Genomic DNA, 20192 nt, shown 5'->3' with positions numbered 1-20192 from the left:
TGACTTGAATTTTCAACTATCATTCTAATCCCTCTAAATAAACTGACCCATAGTTACAGGCCTTAAAGTTAATAGGTTAAATAATCAACAGAGATAAAAAATATATATTATTTTTGAGATAGCAGATTAAATACTGCATATTTATAAATTATACTTCTCTTTCACTGTATCTTCAGTCCTATACTTAGGTATTAAAATGTAATACTCAACTATCCCTTCTCCATCTGTTTTTGAGAGCTTTCCACTTTTCTTAGCTTATTTTTTTTCCTTTTCAGCATTCCTTTCTTCTATTTTCTTTCCCAAATGCAAGTATGGAGTATAGTTGCCTTGATCAGTCAACTTTTATAGATTATCAGGATAGAATACTGATTTATTTGGCTTTATCCAAGCTGTTATCCCAATGAAAAGGACCCCTCAGCCTGAAAACTTCTGAAAGATCTCTCTCTAGACAGGCTTAAGTACTATTCATATTTATCATAACTTTACTATTATATACAATGCACTACATCAGATGCTGATTTTCAAAGATGCCTTTGACAAAGTTCCACACTAAAAGACACTTTTATTTTGTTTTTTTTGTTTGTTTGTTTTTGGTTTTGTTTTTAATTTTATTTATTTGGTTGCACCACGTTTTAGTTGTGGCGGGCAGGCCCCTTAGTTGTGGCATGCATGTGGGATCTAGTTCCCTGACTAGGGATCGAACCTGGGCCCCCTGCATTGGAAGTGTGGAGTCTTAACCACTGCACCACCAGGGAAGTCCCTAAAAGATACTTTTTAATTAATTTTGAGTGAAGGGTGGTAGGGAGAACTGATTTGTCATGGATAGGGAACCAGCTTAGAGACAAGTTAACATGAAGATAAAGGGTTACCTTTCTTGCTTTCACTAAAGACATGCTATTTCTTTGGATAGAAAAAAGCACAAACAATAGGGTCTGCAAAAATAAATCCTGAAATTCATCTTCTTTTATAAATAATCTCAAAAGAGTGTGCACAAAGGAATGTCTAAGATTGTAGATTACATTGAGCTATTTTGAAACTTAGAAATATAAGAAGCCAAATCTAAACTATATCTAAAAGATGGCACACTCTAAGATAAAAGTTTTAGTCCCAGGAAAAATCCTGAGAGCAAACACAATATTTCTCTTTATAAAAATGGGCATCAAAGTTCCAGATATAATCAAGGAGGAGCATCTGAAACAAAATAGAACACATCATGCTATCCTGTACAGAAACCCATGTAATACTCTGCCCCTCTGTTGACACCACACTTCAAGAAATAGCAATGGGGAGAAAGTCCAACTAAAGTAACTGAAATGACTGAAGAGACTAAGAGGCTGATAAAAGACTCTATGTTTCTAAAAGTTTTATAACTTGAATTCCAGTCCAAAAAGATAAAGTATAAAGACAGATTTGAGTTAAACGTGTTCTCAGAATGAAGGAAGTTACCTGGGCAAGAGTAAGGCGTATATCTCAACTGCATCTTGAGAGAAGAGTTACTATACTGTGCTGAGATGAAAGCATTTATTTCTGACACTGTCAGGAGCATATTTTGGGCAAATCCAGGAATGACTTTCCCATGACTCCTTACTTTTATACCTAATCCACAATGATTTCTCCCTTCCTGAATTTATTACAGTAATTCTCGGTACCACTCATTTGTTCTCAGTATACAATGCCTTGCTAGCTTTATTCCTAGGTGTTGTCTAGATGTAACAGTAGTCTCGATTCCATGTTTTCTCTGTTGCCCACATATCAATAAGTATAATACTTTACCAACTTGCAAATATTACAAACAAGCATAGCAAGGTTGAATGAAGATTCATTATGTTGAACACTAGAACTAACAAGTGCTCCTTTGGCACAGAAATAAGTAATTTGGGAATAAATAAGAGAAAATTTCACTTGGTAAGTAGTAAACATTAAAGGAGTTGATAAAGACCAAAAATATAGTCAACTTCAAGAAAAGTTTAAATCAATTAGTGATGTTTGCAACATATCTCTACCCTTTAAAAAATGATGTCAGAAAAACTAAGTGCCACACTGTCTGCCACAGACTAATGGACCAACCCTATCTGAGATACATAACAGAGAAAAAATTAATGAATAAATGACCTGAGACAAAATCATGAGTGAGGCAGTTTGTCATTGTTCTCTACCTATGTCCCTCACCTTTGGTGACTCCAATAGTGTGAGTGCTTTGGCCAATCCCCAGCTACAGACATCCCATTTTCATGGGCCAACCCTCTGTGTCTCTCCTTTGTTCATCAAATTTCTTGTCCTTGAACTATTCCAGTGAATAAGTCCAAGTAAATGCAGCACATACCCATTCTCATGGAGACAGTGAATAATTCAAATTAAATGTAGCAAATATCCATTCTCATAAAGAATTATCTATTCCAAAGTGGCCTGAAACCAAAATAATTGTGCTTAGTCTTTCCCAAGAGTATAGTCTTTCTAAGATTAGATGGAGTAATGCTAATGGTCAGAATTTTCGGTTCTGTGGTAGAAGTGGAACAGCACTTCTGCTTTTTGAGTGGGCAAACAGCACATGTTTACATATACCTATGTCCATATTCACAATAAACCTCAACAGTGAAGCGAAGTGGTAAAACTTTAATTCTAACAAAAAGAAAAATAGTTTAACTCTCTTTCACCTTCCCTCCATTCTTTAATTTTCTCTCACATCAGTCCCCAAGACACTTAGAAATTCACACGTCTCTTTCCTACAAACACCACCATTCTGCTTCCAGGGATCCTGTGAATTTTTGGTTGCTTTAACTGACAACTGTATTCATAAGCTGGAGAAAATTATATTTAAATTAGGATTCAGAGCATTAAAAACAAAGAAGGACTAATGGGCATCAGTATCGCAAATCAATGTCTTACACATACATGACCAAAAAATCCACTGAAGAAAACAAATATATGCCGTTCCCATAAACACTGACTCACTACCCTAAGAAAATACTAACAGTGGTAAGAAAGAAGACTCTAAATATAAATCTTTGTGTCCTTTTCCTTTTTCTCAAAATAATTTGCATAGAACAAAAGAAAATGAATCAAAACAAAATGACTAAAAAGATGAGGAGCTTTCAAATGGGTAGTTTTATATTAGAGTACTCAATGAGAAGAAAGAAAATTAATAATGAATTTGGATGCTTTCATAGATTTGAGAGTTGGTCTGGACAAGGGAATGGGAGTTATTATAAAAGCATTTTTGCTAAGAGTTCAACATTTTGGAGCAAGCTTGGTGGCCAAGTCTGGCGACATGACATTAGTATCATAAAATTGTAGAGTACTTGGAAAGCAGTATATTACACTGGAGATCACTACATTGGTTTGGCAGACTTGAATACTTTTATTAGGAAATATTTCCATTGCAACAGCAAATAGGATATTAAAGAGATCAGATCCAATTTTTAGGATGTTTATGATTAATATGTTGGATGACATTTCCTGTGACAGGGAAATGTGAACCACGTCTCTATGTGCAATGTGTATACACAGATATGTGAAATAAAGCACAAAAAGTATATTTCTACTAGCCAAGTGTCTATCTGTATGCACAGCACCAGCTCTGTAAAAGTGCAGAACAGCAGTGTGGAAGGACAAAGCCAAAAGCTCACTGAACCTAAAGGTGGTAATGACCACATCAATTACTCATGTTTACTCACTAAATTTCTTCCAGAAGAATGCATGGAAGGGGGGTAACGGTGGAGAGAAAAGAGAGAGTGAGAGGGAGAGGAGAGAGAGAGGGAGAGGGAGAAGGGAAGAAGGGAGGAGGAGAGGAGGCAATAAAATACTGAGGATGCTATGTAATCAATCTATTTTTTCAGGTCACATGGAAACATACATATATACACAAAAAATATATATGTTTGTGTGTGTGGAGAGGGAGAAGGAGAGACCTAGAGAAAATACACAAAAGATACCCATCTCAACAACTGTATATGAAACATTAATTTTCATGTACACATGTCTAAGGTCATGGCAAATTACGGAGAGTGAGAGTCATATGGCCTGTATTTGGAGGTCACCACTAAGTATACTAGTTGATGTGTTATGTGGAATAAAAAGGACTTTATAAATCTAACTCATAACAAGTAAAAGTCCTAACATTGTTTAATTGATTTATATGATATTAGTCATTATAAGAGAAATCTTATATGCTACAAAGGTTTACCATGGAGTAAACTAGCTATTTAAAATGCCTACTCTAGGTCCATCCATGTTGCTGCAAATGTCATTATTTCATTCTTTTTAATGGCTGAGTAACATTCTATTGTATATATGTATCACATCTTCTTTATCCATTCATCTGTTGATGGACTTTTAGGTTGCTTCCATGTCTCGGCTATTGTAAAACGTGGACCTAGAGATTGTCATACTGAGTGAAGTAAGTCAGACAGAGAAAGACAAATATCATATGTGGAATCTAAAAATAAAATGATACAAAGGAACTTGTTTACAAAACAGAAACAGACTCATAATTAGAGAATGAACTTATGGTTACTGGGGGTGGGGGGGAAGCATGGTGAGGAGGGATAGTTAGGGAGTTTGGGATTGACAGGTACACACTGCTATATTCAAAATGTATAACCAACAAGGACCTACTGTATAGCACAGGGAACTCTGCTCAATATTACATAACAACCTAAATGGGAAAAGAATTTGAAAAAGAATAGATACATGTATACGTATAACTGAATCACTTTGCTGTACACCTGAAACTAAAACAGCATTGTTAATCACCTATACTCCAATATAAAATAAAAAGTTTTAAAAAATAAAAATAAAACATCTACTTCATGACTCTATCATATTATCCTTCCTAGTTTTAGAGACTACCATGTGGGTTTATGCCTAAACAGAGGCTTGGCTTCTCAGCACATACACCTTTCCTGGTAAAGAAATGGAACCAGTATGCCAAACCTGTGACTTTGAATTCATTTCCATGGCAGTAGAACACGCTGCCTTAATTAAAGTGCGGAAATATTATGATGAGACAAAAACAGCATAACAAGGAAGAAAGTTCAACCTGGCTACAAATCTTTCACCAAGACAGCTAGAATAGATAGGAAAAAAAGGACTGAACCAGAAAACTGTTTCTCATTCTTCTTGTTTTCCCAGAATTATCTTCATGGTACCTTGACAGGAAAAACTGGTTCCAATTTCTGCTAACTAATGAAATAACCAAGAGTGAAAGCCAAACTACTCTATGAAATACAAAGAAAATGCAGCATCTTTTATCAGGAAACACAAACATGCTGAACTTTCACAATCAAAATATATAGTGTTACCTCTTTAAAAAGATACAAGTCATTATAAGTAACCACTTGCCACTTTTGAGTGTAAACAAAGATGTTATCAACCAAAGGCTCCTCTCTCCAGAAAAAAATACAGTAGATCTAGACAGTATGGCAGGCCACTTGGAGATCTGTGAGTCAATGCATCCTTATAGGGGAGAGAATCAATCAGAGCCAGTCAAGATGCTTTGCCCCATTACCTCAATCTTCAACTAAGTACACTAAATCAATGCATATATACTAAGATATCCTGGGTTTTAGAAATTACGTTTTGATTACTTAAATAGGCAAATGAATTTTTCCCACGGGTACTTACTTTTCCTTGTTTAGATCAGAGTTATTGGCATCATAATTATAAATGTTAGTAAATATACTTATATTTTAGTGCATTCTTACCAGAATTTCCTCAAATAATTGTGTACATGGAATTTGGCAAGTTGGCATATTTCCCTTTCCAACCCTCTTTCTACCCCTAGTATGCTGAACAGATCTGAAACAAAAACCAAGTACTTCAAGCACACAGTTCCATTAATTCAGTGTTTGTACTGTATATAAAGCTGGTAAATACTATTCCCTTCATGCAACTAAATACTTGACTTTTTTTTTTTTTTTGCGGTACGCAGGCCTCTGACTGTTGTGGCCTCTCCCGTTGCGGAGCACAGGCTCCAGACGCGCAGCCTCAGCAGCCATGGCTCACGGGCCCAGCCGCTCCACGGCATGTGGGATCTTCCCGGACCGGGGCACGAACCCGTGTGCCCTGCATCGGCAGGCAGACTCTCAACCACTGCGCCACCAGGGAAGCCCAATATTGGACATTTTGAATGTCAGTCTCAACTTAGTACTAGCATATGTTGATGTCTTTCCTTCATACTTCTTCAGTTCTTGGACACACCCTGACGGTCAACCCTCTAAACTACAAAATCTATGTCCTAGTCAAAAGTACCCTCTAATGAAGCAGACCCATCCTGCTTAACACAGAACACTTTGAAACGCCTATGGGAGGTGGGGGGGAATATGGAGGAGCGAGGGTAACATTTACTTTCTACCACCATCTCTACCTCTCTCAATGACCTTTTCCTTCTCTTTTGAAGTAAATATTACATACAATGATATGCCCAGATCTCAAGTACACAATTCAATAAATTTTGAAAAATATATAGACCCAATGGGTAACCAACACTCCAATCAAAATATAAAACATGTCCATCAACCCCAGAAAGTTTGCAAGGAACCATTCTAGTCAATCCCCATTCCCCCAGAGGCAACCATTGTTCTGATTTCTAATAACATATGTTAATTCTGACCTTTCATGAACATCATGTAAATGCAAGCATATTTAGTCTTTTGTATGTTTGGTTTCTTCTCTTCAAAACAATGTTTTTGAGATTCATCCATACAATTTTATGTAATCATGGTCTATTGTATCTTTCTGTCTCAGTGGATATTCTACATGTATTTGGTATTCTGCATTTGTTGGGTAGAAAGAAAACACCCAGAGAGAAGTGAATTAAAGAGAAAGCGGAGAGAGCAAGAGTGAAGGGCAGAGACAAAAGAGAAGAAGAGGCGAGGAGACTGGAGCCTGGCATACTAACATTAAAGTGGTAGACAGCAGAATAAAGTTTATAAAGAGAATATGGCAGCACTCAGAGAGGTAGAGAAGAATCTAAAATAGGAAACAATTCTAAAGAATGGATAAGTGTTGTAAAATGCTATGAATAGATCAAGGAAGGTAAGGACTGAAAAGTATGCATTATATTTGGCAATTCAGCAGGTATTAGAAACCTTGGTGTGAGCAATTTCAATAGTCAGATGAAGGTGAAAGCCAAACAATCATTGATCCGTGCAGTAATAAATAGGACATGATAGTTTAGATAAACTTCTCAAAAAGCTAGGATATAAAGAAGGAGGAATTAGAGCAATAGCTAAATGGGAAAAAACAGAAATTTCTAATATGAAAGAGTGAGTACATAGTTGAAGAGTTGGATCCTAAAATTTAGGACTGATGCAATAAGACCCCAGAAGATACAGCAGACTCAGCTAGGAAGAGCTAAGGAGCAAGGAATGAAGCTGACAGCTGTTAATAGTCTGCTGGATTCCAAGCACCTGCTTAGGCATATAAATTTATTATCTTATTTAATCAAACCCCTCCAATGGTTATTATCCTCAATTTGCACATAAGGACACTTTTTAGATGATAAATAATTCGACCACTGTTCCTTAGCTAGGAAGTTGCAGAGCCACGTTTCAAATTTTAGCTGCATGGTGCCAAAACACATGGTCTACACTGCACTGCCCCTTCCTCTAAAACAGGGGAAAAAAGCATCTAGACAGATGTATATGGAAGTGGTAAATATGGGGTGTGAACCTCTGATCATCACAATTTTCTCTGACAAAATTACTGACAGGAGTTGGAGTGTTGATGGAATGGGACCTTCAGGGGATGCAGAGGACATCATATGGAGAGAGGTGAAACCTGGGATAGTGCCTCTAGTTTTCTGAGTTCAGACCAGAAGCAGGGCAGTTCAAAATGTAGCTAAGGAGAGAAACAGAAGAACTTGCAGAGATTCAAACCTTATTATTTCAATATACTTTCCCCTTGCATTAAGAAAATGAGATGTAGGAACGAAAAAGGTAAAATGTTATGTACCAGAAATCTCAGTAATACCTGTAAATAAATTGGCTATCAAAACAGAGAGATAATGCTTAAAGGGAGACTGCTATGGACAAATAAAGGGCTAGAGACCCCATCATGAAATATTACTTGACCAACATTCAACAGGTAAATCAGGGACTTAGCTAGGTAATTCAGGGCCCTCAGAAAGAGCCCTCAGAGCTACCTGAAAGTGAATAGCCCAGTGAGAAACAGAGTTTAATTTGTGTGAGATACTCCCAGTGATTCCCCCCTCTTTTACCATCAGAGGAAGGAACCTGGATGTGGCCAGGGGAGCTAAGTAACTGATCTATTAGAGTTTGGCCTCACATTGTGAGGCTGGTACAGACTGAGGGAAATACATACAGGGTCAGATTGCTTTAAGATTGAGGGATCTCCCAGTGTACATGGGGAAGTACAAATGAGTAAGGGCTAAAAGGAGGAGAGGGGCTGGCAATTCAGAGGAACTGGAAAAGAGAGAATACATACCATCAGGGTGTGAAAGAGCTAAAGAATTTTATGCGTGTAATTCTATATCAAAGTTTCCAAATTTTCCTAAAAGCTTTCTGACTTAATATTCTATTCCTACTCATTCAGAGTCCCCAGCTCCCCAGGGTCTTCAGATCCCCAATATTGAAAGGGTATCCTCAGTTTTCCCTTGCATGCCCAACTTCTTTTCTTAAAATTGCCTAAGACAGAAGTCTAACAGATATGACAGCAGTCAAGAGAAATGAAATAGAGAAAAAAGGGTATCCCCAGGAAGAGGGAGTATGGTCTTTTACAGGTAAAAATGGAAAAAAAGTCATTGGGAGGAGATGAAACTGAACGTGTGTCCAAATTATACAACCAATTTAAGTTGAGGAACATGTGCCCCAGCGCCTATGTTAAAAACAGGATAAACAACAAAGCACTGTGGCTATACACAAAGAGGCTGTAAGTGATGGGGTTCCTACAGAGACTAAGGGAAGATGAGTTATACAAAGAAGATAAAATATATATACTCAGCAATCTCTGCATCTTGGATCTTTGTTCGTGAATGCAGCTCTGCTTTCATCAAATGACAAGCTATGGAAAATACTATAATAAGTGCATTAGACTCTAACAAGCCTTAGTACTGAAATTGGGGGCTCTCTCAGCATGTCAGAGTGGTTGTAAAGCAGCAAGTCTGCTTTAAATGGGAAGGCTAATAACCAATTTGTGCTACTAGCAAGACACAGGCAGAAAATGCTCTATAAGCACAATCAATTCAGAGCTCACCCATAATGACAAATTGGAAGAAAGGGGCCAGATCCTACATGGATAAATGCAGATACCAAAATTTAACAAGCTGCAAAGTCTGAGCTATGTTAATGTGGAACTATGTTAATACAGGCAGGCAAGTGATTGTCTGGAACAGTAGCAGCCCTAATTTTTATATATAAGGGACTTAAAAGACTGAATCCAGAATCTTGAAGTAAAGTTTATATTAGAAGCACATTGTACTTAGATGATAAGTTTATAGGTAGGGTGGCTTTTTGGACTAGTTGGAATTAAGAAGAGTTGAAGCCCCTTTCTTAATCACCTTTTGATACAACCATAGAACTGGAAATGGTATTAGCAAAATACTATTATCTAATAAACATAACGGGCATCAACTTTGAATCATCAACATCTACTTTCCCTACTCAACAAAAGAAAGGTTTCAGGCCTCAAGTCTCAAATACTAACTGGCTTCATCGCTTTTCTGAGATAGGATCTGGAGGATGCTTACATTATTGAGTATTAAATGGTCCACTGCATGATACGCTTGAAACTCACAGTGGAGCTACACACAATATGAGCCAGTATGTGCAAATGACTAATTGTCAAACCTCCAGGGAAAGAGATTCCCACTGGGAGCCACATGATAATATCTCAGTGACACTATTAGAAAGAACAATTCTTTTGTAATTCTCATGTTTAACAGCAAATATGTTTTCTTCTGTGATGTTGTCTGAAACCTGTTAACTGTCAGTGTCACTGCCAGGATTAATACATCAGTAGCATTGAGTTAAGAAGCATTTGTATCCACTGTTTTGCTAACATCTTGTTACTCTATATGATTCAAATAAGAGTAGTAGTATCAGAAACCTGTATAACATATGAAAAATCAAAGACTCACAGTACCAATGTGGTTGCCAAGGCCCAAATGAGTTAATGCTCCAGGGACTAGCATCAAATCACAGATGCTAAGCAGCCCTGAAGATTGGTGTGGTAGCCAGCTCCAAATGGCCCCAATGATTCTCACCTCCCAGTGTTCACACTGTGTGTAGTCCCCTCCCTCACATTACCAGGCCAGTCTGTGATACCCACAGAACACTAGAGAAGTGCAGGTGAGATGTTTCCAAGGCTAGATCATAAAAGACAGTAGGGTTTCTGCCTTGGTCTCTCTTGGATCACTCACTCTAAAGGAAGCCAGTATCCATGTCATGAAAACACTCAAGCAGTCCTGTGGTATGGCCTCCATAGAAAGGAACTGAGGTCTCCCACCAACAAACAACTTAGACTTAAAAGCCGTGTGAATGAACCACCTTGAAAGCAGATCCTTCAGCTCCAGTCCAGCCTTTAAACGACAGTAGCCTGAGCTAATATCTCAATACTTCCTCATTTGAGACATCCCAGCCAGAACTGCTCGGCTAAAGGCTCCCAAATTCCTGTCCCAGAGAAACTGTGAGATTGGGGGAAAAAATGCTTATTATTGCCTTAAGCCATTTATTTTATGGCAATTTGTTACACATTAATAATAACTAATACAAGTCAGTTTTATCCCTTCCATCCTGACAAACCTAGTCTGAGTTAAGTGATCCATCTCTGTGTTTCTCCAATATCCCATGTTTGTATCTACTGTGTCATTTATCATCCTCTATTGTAAATGTTTATTTATCTGCCCCCTCTCTAGACTGCAGGCACCTTGAAGGTAGGTACTGGGTTTCCCCAGAGCAAAGCACTTCAGGTGCACAATAAATGCCTGATTAATGTATTTGTTGGCTACAACAAGATGACTCTGTTGGACAGAGTATGGAAAAATAATGAACAATACATAGTACCAAGTCAGCAACTGAATGCCAGGGAAGACGTACATGTTGATGAACCAGCAGGAACAAGTAAAACCAAATACTTCAGGCTAGTCACAAGTTTCAGGAACAGTCTCACTACAGCAATAACCTTTTTCAGAGAGCAGTTACAGATGCTAATCTGAGGACAAACTCAATTTTAACTCAGTGGGAAAGTGCCTAGCACTTAAAAATGGGCTCAAAATAAAGGTTAATTGAATGAACACTTATTGAACGAATGAACTAAGTTGATCCCAGAAGGTTTTTTAGGCCCACTTCAGAATGCAGTATTTGTAGAAGCATATCATTCATTCTTCATTCTAAAATGAAGCACAATATACAGAATGTTTACATTTCACATGAAATGCATTTATTAAAAACAACAGTTATTCAGAAGAGCAGCTGCTTACTATAGCAGCAATATCATTAAGCATATGTCTACTGAACCACCATATCCCAAATCAGGCATAGTGCCTGGAGCAGAGTAGGTGCACAGTAAAGATCTGAATGACTCAAAGAAGCTGGAAATGTTTTCCGTTTCCTTCACTAAGCTTCCTCCGTGTGACTGGAATGAAATTACATCCAGGCTTCCAGAACAACCACCAGGCTAACCCCATGAGCAGTACAGTGTCAGGCCCCAGGATTATCATTTATACATTCTGAGCACAGCCCTATCTGAATGTCCAGTCTAACATCAACCTAATATTATCATATCATCACACCTTAGCTTGAGAAACTAAGAGATATATGATTTGCAATAGGCAAAAAACAGATTTTACACCTCTAAAAATAACCCTCTTTCCAGAGGGCTACCCTCAGGCACCTCTGCATCTGACTCCAGGCATCCAGGCCAGATGTGTCTAACACTGTGAAGCCCAGTGCCACCTCCGTGTCATCCCCTGGCACTTCTCCAAGAATCAAACATGACCAAAGCATGATGTCCATGAAAGAAAACATTTCAAATGACACCTTCACTCATTTAACTACCTCTGAATCCCTCAATGGGGATCCAAGCTGATAAATCACCACATAAGTGATTCTTCTGTTTTGTTTTGTTTTGGGATTTTTTTGCTTTTTGTTTGTTTGTTTAACATCTTTATTGGAGTATAACTGCTTTACAATGGTGTGTTAGTTTCTGCTTTATAACAAAGTGAATCAGTTATACATATACATATGTTCCCATATCTCTTCCCTCTTGAGTCTCCCTGCCTCCCACCCTCCCTATCCCACCACTCTAGGTGGTCACAAACCACCGAGCTGAACTCCCTGAGCTATGCAGCTGCTTCCCACTAGCTATCTACTTTACGTTTGGTAGTGTATATATGTCCATGCCACTCTCTCACTTTGTCACAGCTTACCCTTCCCCCTCCCCATATCCTCAAGTCCATTCTCTAGTAGGTCTGTGTCTTTATTCCTGTTTTACCCTTAGGTTCTTCATGACCTTTTTTTTTTTTTTTCCTTACATTCCAAAAGACAACCCTCAGAATGGGAGAAAATATTTGCAAATGAAGCAACTGACAAAGGATTAATCTCCAAAATTTACAAGCAGCTCATGCAGCTCAATGACAAAAAAACAAACAACCCAATCCAAAAGTGGGCAGAAGACCTAAATAGACATTTCTCCAAAGAAGATATACAGATTGCCAACAAACACATGAAATAATGCTCAACATCATTAATCATTAGAGAAATGCAAATCAAAACTACAATGTGATATCATCTCACACCAGTCAGAATGGCCATCATCAAAAAATCTAGAAACAATAAATGCTGGAGAGGGTGTGGAGAAAAGGGAACACTCTTGCACTGCTGGTGGGAATGTAAATTGATATAGCCACTATGGAGAACAGTATGGAGGTTCCTTAAAAAACTACGAATAGAATTACCATATGACCCAGCAATCCCACTACTGGGCATATACCCTGAGAAAACCATTAATTCGAAAAGAGTCATGTACCAAAATGTTCATTGCAGCTCTATTTACAATAGCCAGGAGATGGAAGCAACCTAAGTGTCCATCATCGGATGAATGGTTAAAGAAGATGTGGCACATATATACAATGGAATATTACTCAGCCATAAGTGATTCTTTTTTATTTTAATTGCCAGACTAAGGAGCCTCATTCATTTCTCTCTATGGTACCTACTCTCCAGCACTCAAAAGAAACCTGTACAAAACTGAAAGTTTTTCCATCATACAGAGCTGTTGCAATGTTGAGAACCATAAATCCTGAACATGCGCACTTAGTTCCTAAATCCACAATAATACTATTGTGCCAAATTCTCACTCTATATAATACTCTCAAAATTTCCCCTGGGTATCGTACAAAATGAGAATCTAGTCTGATACTCTTTTTGAGACATGAGGACTTTTATCTAAGAATTTCAAAGCATGTTATGAATGAAGTTAAGTGATTTATTGAAGGTTACCCAACAAATCAGCAGATTAGGTCCAAATTACCTAGATCTAAATTCCACCTTTTTTCAAAGTACAATTATCTGGGATTTGTTGTATCAGCCCTAGAATTGTATGATGTGCTCACTAGTCAATGATTCGTTCTTATCCATTCTTATTAAAAGAATGACCGGGGCTCCCCTGGTGGTGCAGTGGTTGAGAGTCCGCCTGCCGATGCAGGGGACACGGGTTCGTGCCCCAGTCCGGGAAGATGCCACATGCCGCGGAGCAGTTGGGCCTGTGAGCCATGGCCCCTGAGGCTGCGCGTCCGGAGCCTCTGCTCCGCAACGGGAGAGGCCACAACAGTGAGAGGCCCGCGTACAACAACAAAAAAAAATGACCTCACAGAATCTCACCTCCTCCACCAAAAACAAATTTAGAAGTTCCTTCTTTTCAGCAAAAAGGGAACAGAATTAGTCTAAACCTATGGTTGAGCAAATATAACCTTGCTTCCTACAAAACTGATAAGAACATGTCACAGCAGAATAGTCTTTACCATGCTTCCTTCCATTCTGAGTTGCTATATTTAAGTCCATTATGAACTCACAAATATGGCTTTTGGTCCTCTCAGTTGCCTTGATATACAACTAACAGATTTAATTTGAAATCACTATCAATAAAACCTGGAGCCATATTTTAAACACATGAAATTTAATGTTTCCTTATTTCTCATTTCTAAGGAAGAATTCTCTATTCATTCCATATAATTTTACCCCAAATAATGACTTTTAGCATGAATTATACTTAGTCTTTGAAAATACAAAGTTGTTGCTAATCTGGATGGGTAACTATTCCAGATTTTAGATGGCAATTTCAAAACTTATTATGTAACAAAGAGAATTATAGAGCAAATTGTTTACAAAGATCTGGATCATCTGGTAAAACTTATGTCCAAAGGACCAGATTGCAACCCTGAACATCTGACACCAAAAAAGAAGTCATTCTGGCCATCCCTGAAATTTGAGCTTTCAAATCAACCTATTCAAAAGGACCTAGTCTGTGTACTTGATCAAAATGCCCAGACAACTTTGCAACAACAGGCAAGAAAGCCCTAGAATAAGATAAATACAATTTCTAAGGACTGCAATTTCTTGAATTTTCCTACAGTCTCACATTCAGTCAACAACCTATGTTAATCAAGTATAAAAAAATAGGGAGCATATATGCAAATATAAATGAATTTTAATATCTGGATATTCCCCAGTAGATGAAAGCAGAATGTACTCTATACATACACCTGAGATATAACTTTTATTGACAGTATATACAGCAAAAGTCTTTCTTGGATAGTTCTGAGGGTTTGGTACAAATTCTAATGGAAAGGTAAAAAATATGTTAGTGCTAATGTTACTTACATCTACAATGTGTCACATTAAATTAGCAGTAGCTAATATGTTTGGTTTCCAAAAGTTCTCAATTGTACATTTTTAAAACGGTATAAAAATATAACAGCAAAATTGCAATGAAAAAACTAATAGAAAATGTGATAATATCTTGACTGATTATTGCAACCAATTCTTACAAAGCTAACTAAAGCACCGAGGAATTCAAGAGAAATGTATAGTATTCAACTAGAATTACTCAAGTCATTGAAACTTTATAGAGTGGTCTACCCAAGCTACAGTGAGTTCATGAAATCTAAAACTAAGTTTTCCATTGAAGCACCTTTTTCAAAAAGAAATTTAAAAGCAACAACAACAAAAACTTTTAGGATATTTTTCATCTAAAGACAAATGTTCCATTTTTAAATTTGTATCAAATAGCTTTCGCTTGCATATGAAATTACCCCAAAACTTAATGGCTTGAAATAACATTTTTATTTCTTATGATTTCATGGGTTGGCTAAGCAGATCTTCTGGTCTACACCAGCTTGGCTGGCACTGAATAATCTATGATAGTTCACTCACATAACTGAGTGTTGGCAGGCTTGTTGGTCTAGGGACACCAGAGCTAGGACAGCTCCTCTCTATTCCATGTGGTATTTCATTCTGAAACACAGCAGTCTCAGGATTGCAGAGAACAGCAAGACAGAGTAAGGTTGAACATGTAAGTGTTCCTCAAACCTCTGCTTGAATCAAATTTCCCAGTGTTCTGTTAACCGAGGCAAGGCACATTATCAAACCTAGATTAAAGGGTAGAGAAAGTAGACTTCGAGGTCGGTGGGAAGATGGCGGAAGAGTAAGACGTGGAGATCGCCTTCCTCCTCACGGATACACCAGAAATACATCTACACGTGGAACAACTCCTACAGAACACCTACTGAAGGCTGGCAGAAGACCTCAGAGCTCCCAAAAGGCAAGAAACTCCCCACGTACCTGGGTAGGGCAAAAGAAAAAAGAAAAAACAGAGACAAAAGAATAAGGACGGCACCTGCACCAGTGGGAGGGAGCTGTGAAGAAGGAAAAGTTTCCACACACTAGGAAGCCCCTCCGCGGGCGGAGACTGCGGGAGGCAGAGGGGGGAGCTTCGGGACCGCGGAGTAGTGCACAGCGACGGGTGTGGAGGGCAAAGCGGGGAGATTCCTGCACAGACGATCGGTGCCGACCGGCACTCACCAACCCGAGAGGCTTGTCTGCTCACCCGCCGGGGCGGGCGGGGCTGCGAGCTGAGGCTCGGGTTTCGGTTTTGGACGGAGCGCAGGGAGAGGACTGGGGTTGGCGGCTTGAGCATAGCCTGAAGGGGTTGGTGCGCCACGACTAGCCGGGAGGGAGTTCGGGGAAAAGCCTGCACCGGCCGAAGAGGCAAGAGACTTTTTCTTGCCTCTTTGTTTCCTGGTGCGCGAGGAGAGAGGTTTAAGAGCGCTGCTTAAAGGAACTCCAGAGACGGGCGCGAGCCGCGGCTAAAAGCGCGAACCCCAGAGACGGGCGCGAGCCGCGGCTGAAACCGCGGACCCCAGAGACGGGCGGGAGACGCTGGGGCTGCTGCTGCCGCCACCAGGGGGACTGTGTGCGAGCACAGGTCACTCTCCGCGCCCCTCTTCCGCGGAGCCTGTGCAGGCCGCCACTGCCAGGTTCCCGGGATTCAGGGACAACTTCCCCGGGAGTACGCACGGCGGGTCTCAGGCTGGTGCAGCGTCACGCCGGCCTCTGCCGCAGCGTCACGCCGCCTCTGCCGCCGCAGGCCCGCCCCGCACGCAGTGCCCCTCCTTCCCCCATCCCCCAACCCCCGGCCTGAGTGAGCCAGAGCTCCCGAATCAGCGGCTCCTTTAACCCCGTCCTGTCTGAGCAAAAAAACAGACGCCCTCCAGCGATCTGCGCGCAGGGGCAGGGCCGGGTACAAAGCTGAGCTCCTGTGAGCTGTGAGAGCAGGGAGGAGAGGGGGAGGTCTCTCCCGGCAGCCGCGGAGGCGGCGGATTGAAGCTCCACGATCAACTTGATGTGCCCTGCATTGTGGAATACCTGAATAGACAGGGAGTGATCCCAAATTGAAGAGGGGGAATTTAGGAGCGAGATCTGTGATTTTTTTCCCTTTTCCTCTTTTTGTGAATGTGTGCGTGTATGCTTCTGTGTGAGATCTTGTCTGTATACTCTTGCTTCCACCATTTGTCCTAGGGCTCTATCCGTCCATGGTTTTTTTTTTTAAAAAAAAAAAAATTTATTTTTTTAATAATTAATTTTAATTGTAATAACTTTATTGAACTTTACCTTCGTTCTTTCTTTCTTTCTTTCCTTCCCTCCTTCCCTCCTTTAGACAGCGAATCACCCCAGGTTGAGGGGGTGGTCTTTGGGAGCAGGATTTATGATTTTTCCCCCTTTGCCTCTCTTTGTGAACGTGTATGTGTATGCTTCTGTGTAAGATTTTCTCTGTATAGCTTTGCTCCCAACAGTTGTCCTAGGGCTCTATCTGTCCATGGTTTTTTTTTTTAAAAAAAATTTTTTTTTCTTAATAATTAATTTTAATTGTAATAACTTTATTGTACTTTACCTTCGTTCTTTCTTTCTTTCCTTCCTTCCTTCCCTCTTTTAGACAGCGAATCACCCCAGGTTGAGGAGGTGGTCTCTGGGAGCAGGATTTATGATTTTTCCCCCTTTGCCTCTCTTTGTGAACGTGTATGTGTATGCTTCTGTGTAAGATTTTCTCTGTATAGCTTTGCTTCCAACATTTGTCCTAGGGCTCTATCCGTCCATGGTTTTTTTTAAAAAAAAATTTTTTTTCTTAATAATTAATTTTAATTGTAATAACTTTATTGTACTTTACCTTCCTTCTTTCTTTCTTTCCTTCCTTCCTTCCCTCCTTTAGACAGCGAATCACCCCAGGTTGAGGAGGTGGTCTCTGGGAGCAGGATTTATGATTTTTCCCCCTTTGCCTCTCTTTGTGAACACGTATGTGTATGCTTCTGTGTAAGATTTTCTCTGTATAGCTTTGTTTCCAACATTTGTCCTAGGGTTCTATCTGTTCTTTTTTTTTTTTTTTCTTTCTTTCTAAATATTTTTTAGTACAATAACTATATTATACTTTATTTTATTTTTACTGTATCTTCTTTCTTTCGGTCTTTTTTCCTTCTTTCCCTCCTTCCTTCCTCCCTTCCTCCCTCCCTCCCTTTCTTTCCTTCTTTGCTTCTTTCTTCCTTCCTTCCTTTCCTCCTTTCCTTCTTTCTTTCCTCAAACTTCTACTAATTCTCTCTACATTTTCTCCTTCTTTCCCTCCTACCTTCCTTCCTTCCTCCCTCCCTCCCTCCTTTCTTTCCTTCTTTGCTTCTTTCTTCCTTCCTTCCTTTCCTCCTTTCCTTCTCTCTTTCCTCAAACTTCTACTAATTCTCTCTACATTTTCTCCTTCTTTCCCTCCTTCTTTCCTTCCTTCCTCCCTCCCTCCCTCCTTTCTTTCCTTCTTTGCTTCTTTCTTCCTTCCTTCCTTTCCTCCTTTCCCTCTTTCTTTCCTCATACTTCTACTAATTCTCTCTACATTTTCTCCTTCTTTCCCTCCTTCCTTCCTTCCTTCCTCCCTCCCTCCCTCCTTTCTTTCCTTCTTTGCTTCTTTCTTCCTTCCTTCCTTTCCTCCTCTCCTTCTTTCTTTCCTCATACTTCTAATAATTCTCTCTACTTTTCCTCCCTTTTATTCTGAGCCGTGTGGATGAAAGGCTCTTGGTGCTCCAGCCCAGGAGGCAGGGCTCTGCCTCTGAGGTAGGAGAGCCAACTTCAGGACACTGATCAACAAGAGACCTCCCAGCTCCACATAATATTAAACGGTGGAAATCTCCCAGAGACCTCCATCTTAACACCAGCACCCAGCTTCACTCAACGACCAGCAAGCCACAGTGCTGGACAACCTATGCCAAACAACTAGCAAAACAGGAACACAACCCCACCCATTACAGAGAGGCTGCCTAAAATCATAACAAGGCCACAGACACCCCAAAACACACCACCAGACGTGAACCTGCCCACTAGAGAGACAAGATCCAGCCTCATCCAGCACAACACAGGCACTAGTCCCCTCCACCAGGAAGCCTACACAACCCGCTGAAACAACCTTAGCCACTGGAGACAGACATCAAAAACAACGGGAACTACGAACATGCAGCCTGAAAAAGGAGACCCCAAACACAGTAAGATAAGCAAAATGAGAAGACAGAAAAACACACAGCAGATGAAGGAGCAAGATAAAAACCCACCAGACCTAACAAATGAAGAGGAAATAGGCAATCTACCTGAAAAAGAATTCAGAATAATGATAGTAAGGATGATCCGAAATCTTGGAAGTAGAATGGACAAAATGCAAGAAACAGTTAACAAGGACCTACAAGAACTAAAGATGAAACAAGCAACGATGAACAATGCAATAAATGAAATTAAAAGTACTCTAGATAGGATCAACAGCAGAATAACTGACGCAGAAGAACGGATAAGTGACCTGGAAGATAAAGTAGTGGAAATAACTACTGCAGAGCAGAATAAAGAAAAAAGAATGAAAAGAACTGAGGACAGTCTCAGAGACCTCTGGGACAACATTAAACGCACCAACATTCGAATTATAGGGGTTCCAGAAGAAGAAGAAAAAAAGAAAGGGACTGAGAAAATATTTGAAGAGATTATAGTTGAAAACTTCCCTAATATGGGAAAGGAAATAGTTAATCAAGTCCAGGAAGCACAGAGAGTCCCATACAGGATAAATACAAGGAGAAATATGACAAGACACATATTAATCAAACTATCAAAAATTAAATACAAAGAAAGCATATTAAAAGCAGCAAGGGAAAAACAACAAATAACACACAAGGGAATCCCCATAAGGTTAACAGCTGATCTCTCAGCAGAAACCCTACAAGCCAGAAGGGAGTGGCAGGACATACTGAAAGTGATGAAGGAGAAAAACCTGCAACCAAGACTACTCTACCCAGCAAGGATCTCATTCAGATTTGATGGAGAAATTAAAACCTTTACAGACAAGCAAAAGCTGAGAGAGTTCAGCACCACCAAACCAGCTTTACAACAAATGCTAAAGGAACTTCTCTAGATAAGAAATGCAAAAGAAGGAAACGACCTGTAATAACGAACCCAAAACAATATAGAAAATGGGAATAGGAACATACATATCGATAATTACCTTAAATGTAAATGGACTAAATGCTCCCACCAAAAGACACAGATTGACTGAATGGATACAAAAACAAGACCCTTATATATGCTGTCTACAAGAGACCCACCTCAGACCTAGAGACACATACAGACTGAAAGTAAGGGGATGGAAAAAGATATTCCATGCAAATGGAA

Source organism: Phocoena sinus, chromosome 5, assembly GCF_008692025.1.
Source record: "Phocoena sinus isolate mPhoSin1 chromosome 5, mPhoSin1.pri, whole genome shotgun sequence".
Taxonomy (NCBI): Eukaryota; Metazoa; Chordata; class Mammalia; order Artiodactyla; family Phocoenidae; genus Phocoena; species Phocoena sinus.
This window is presented reverse-complemented; position numbering follows the sequence as displayed.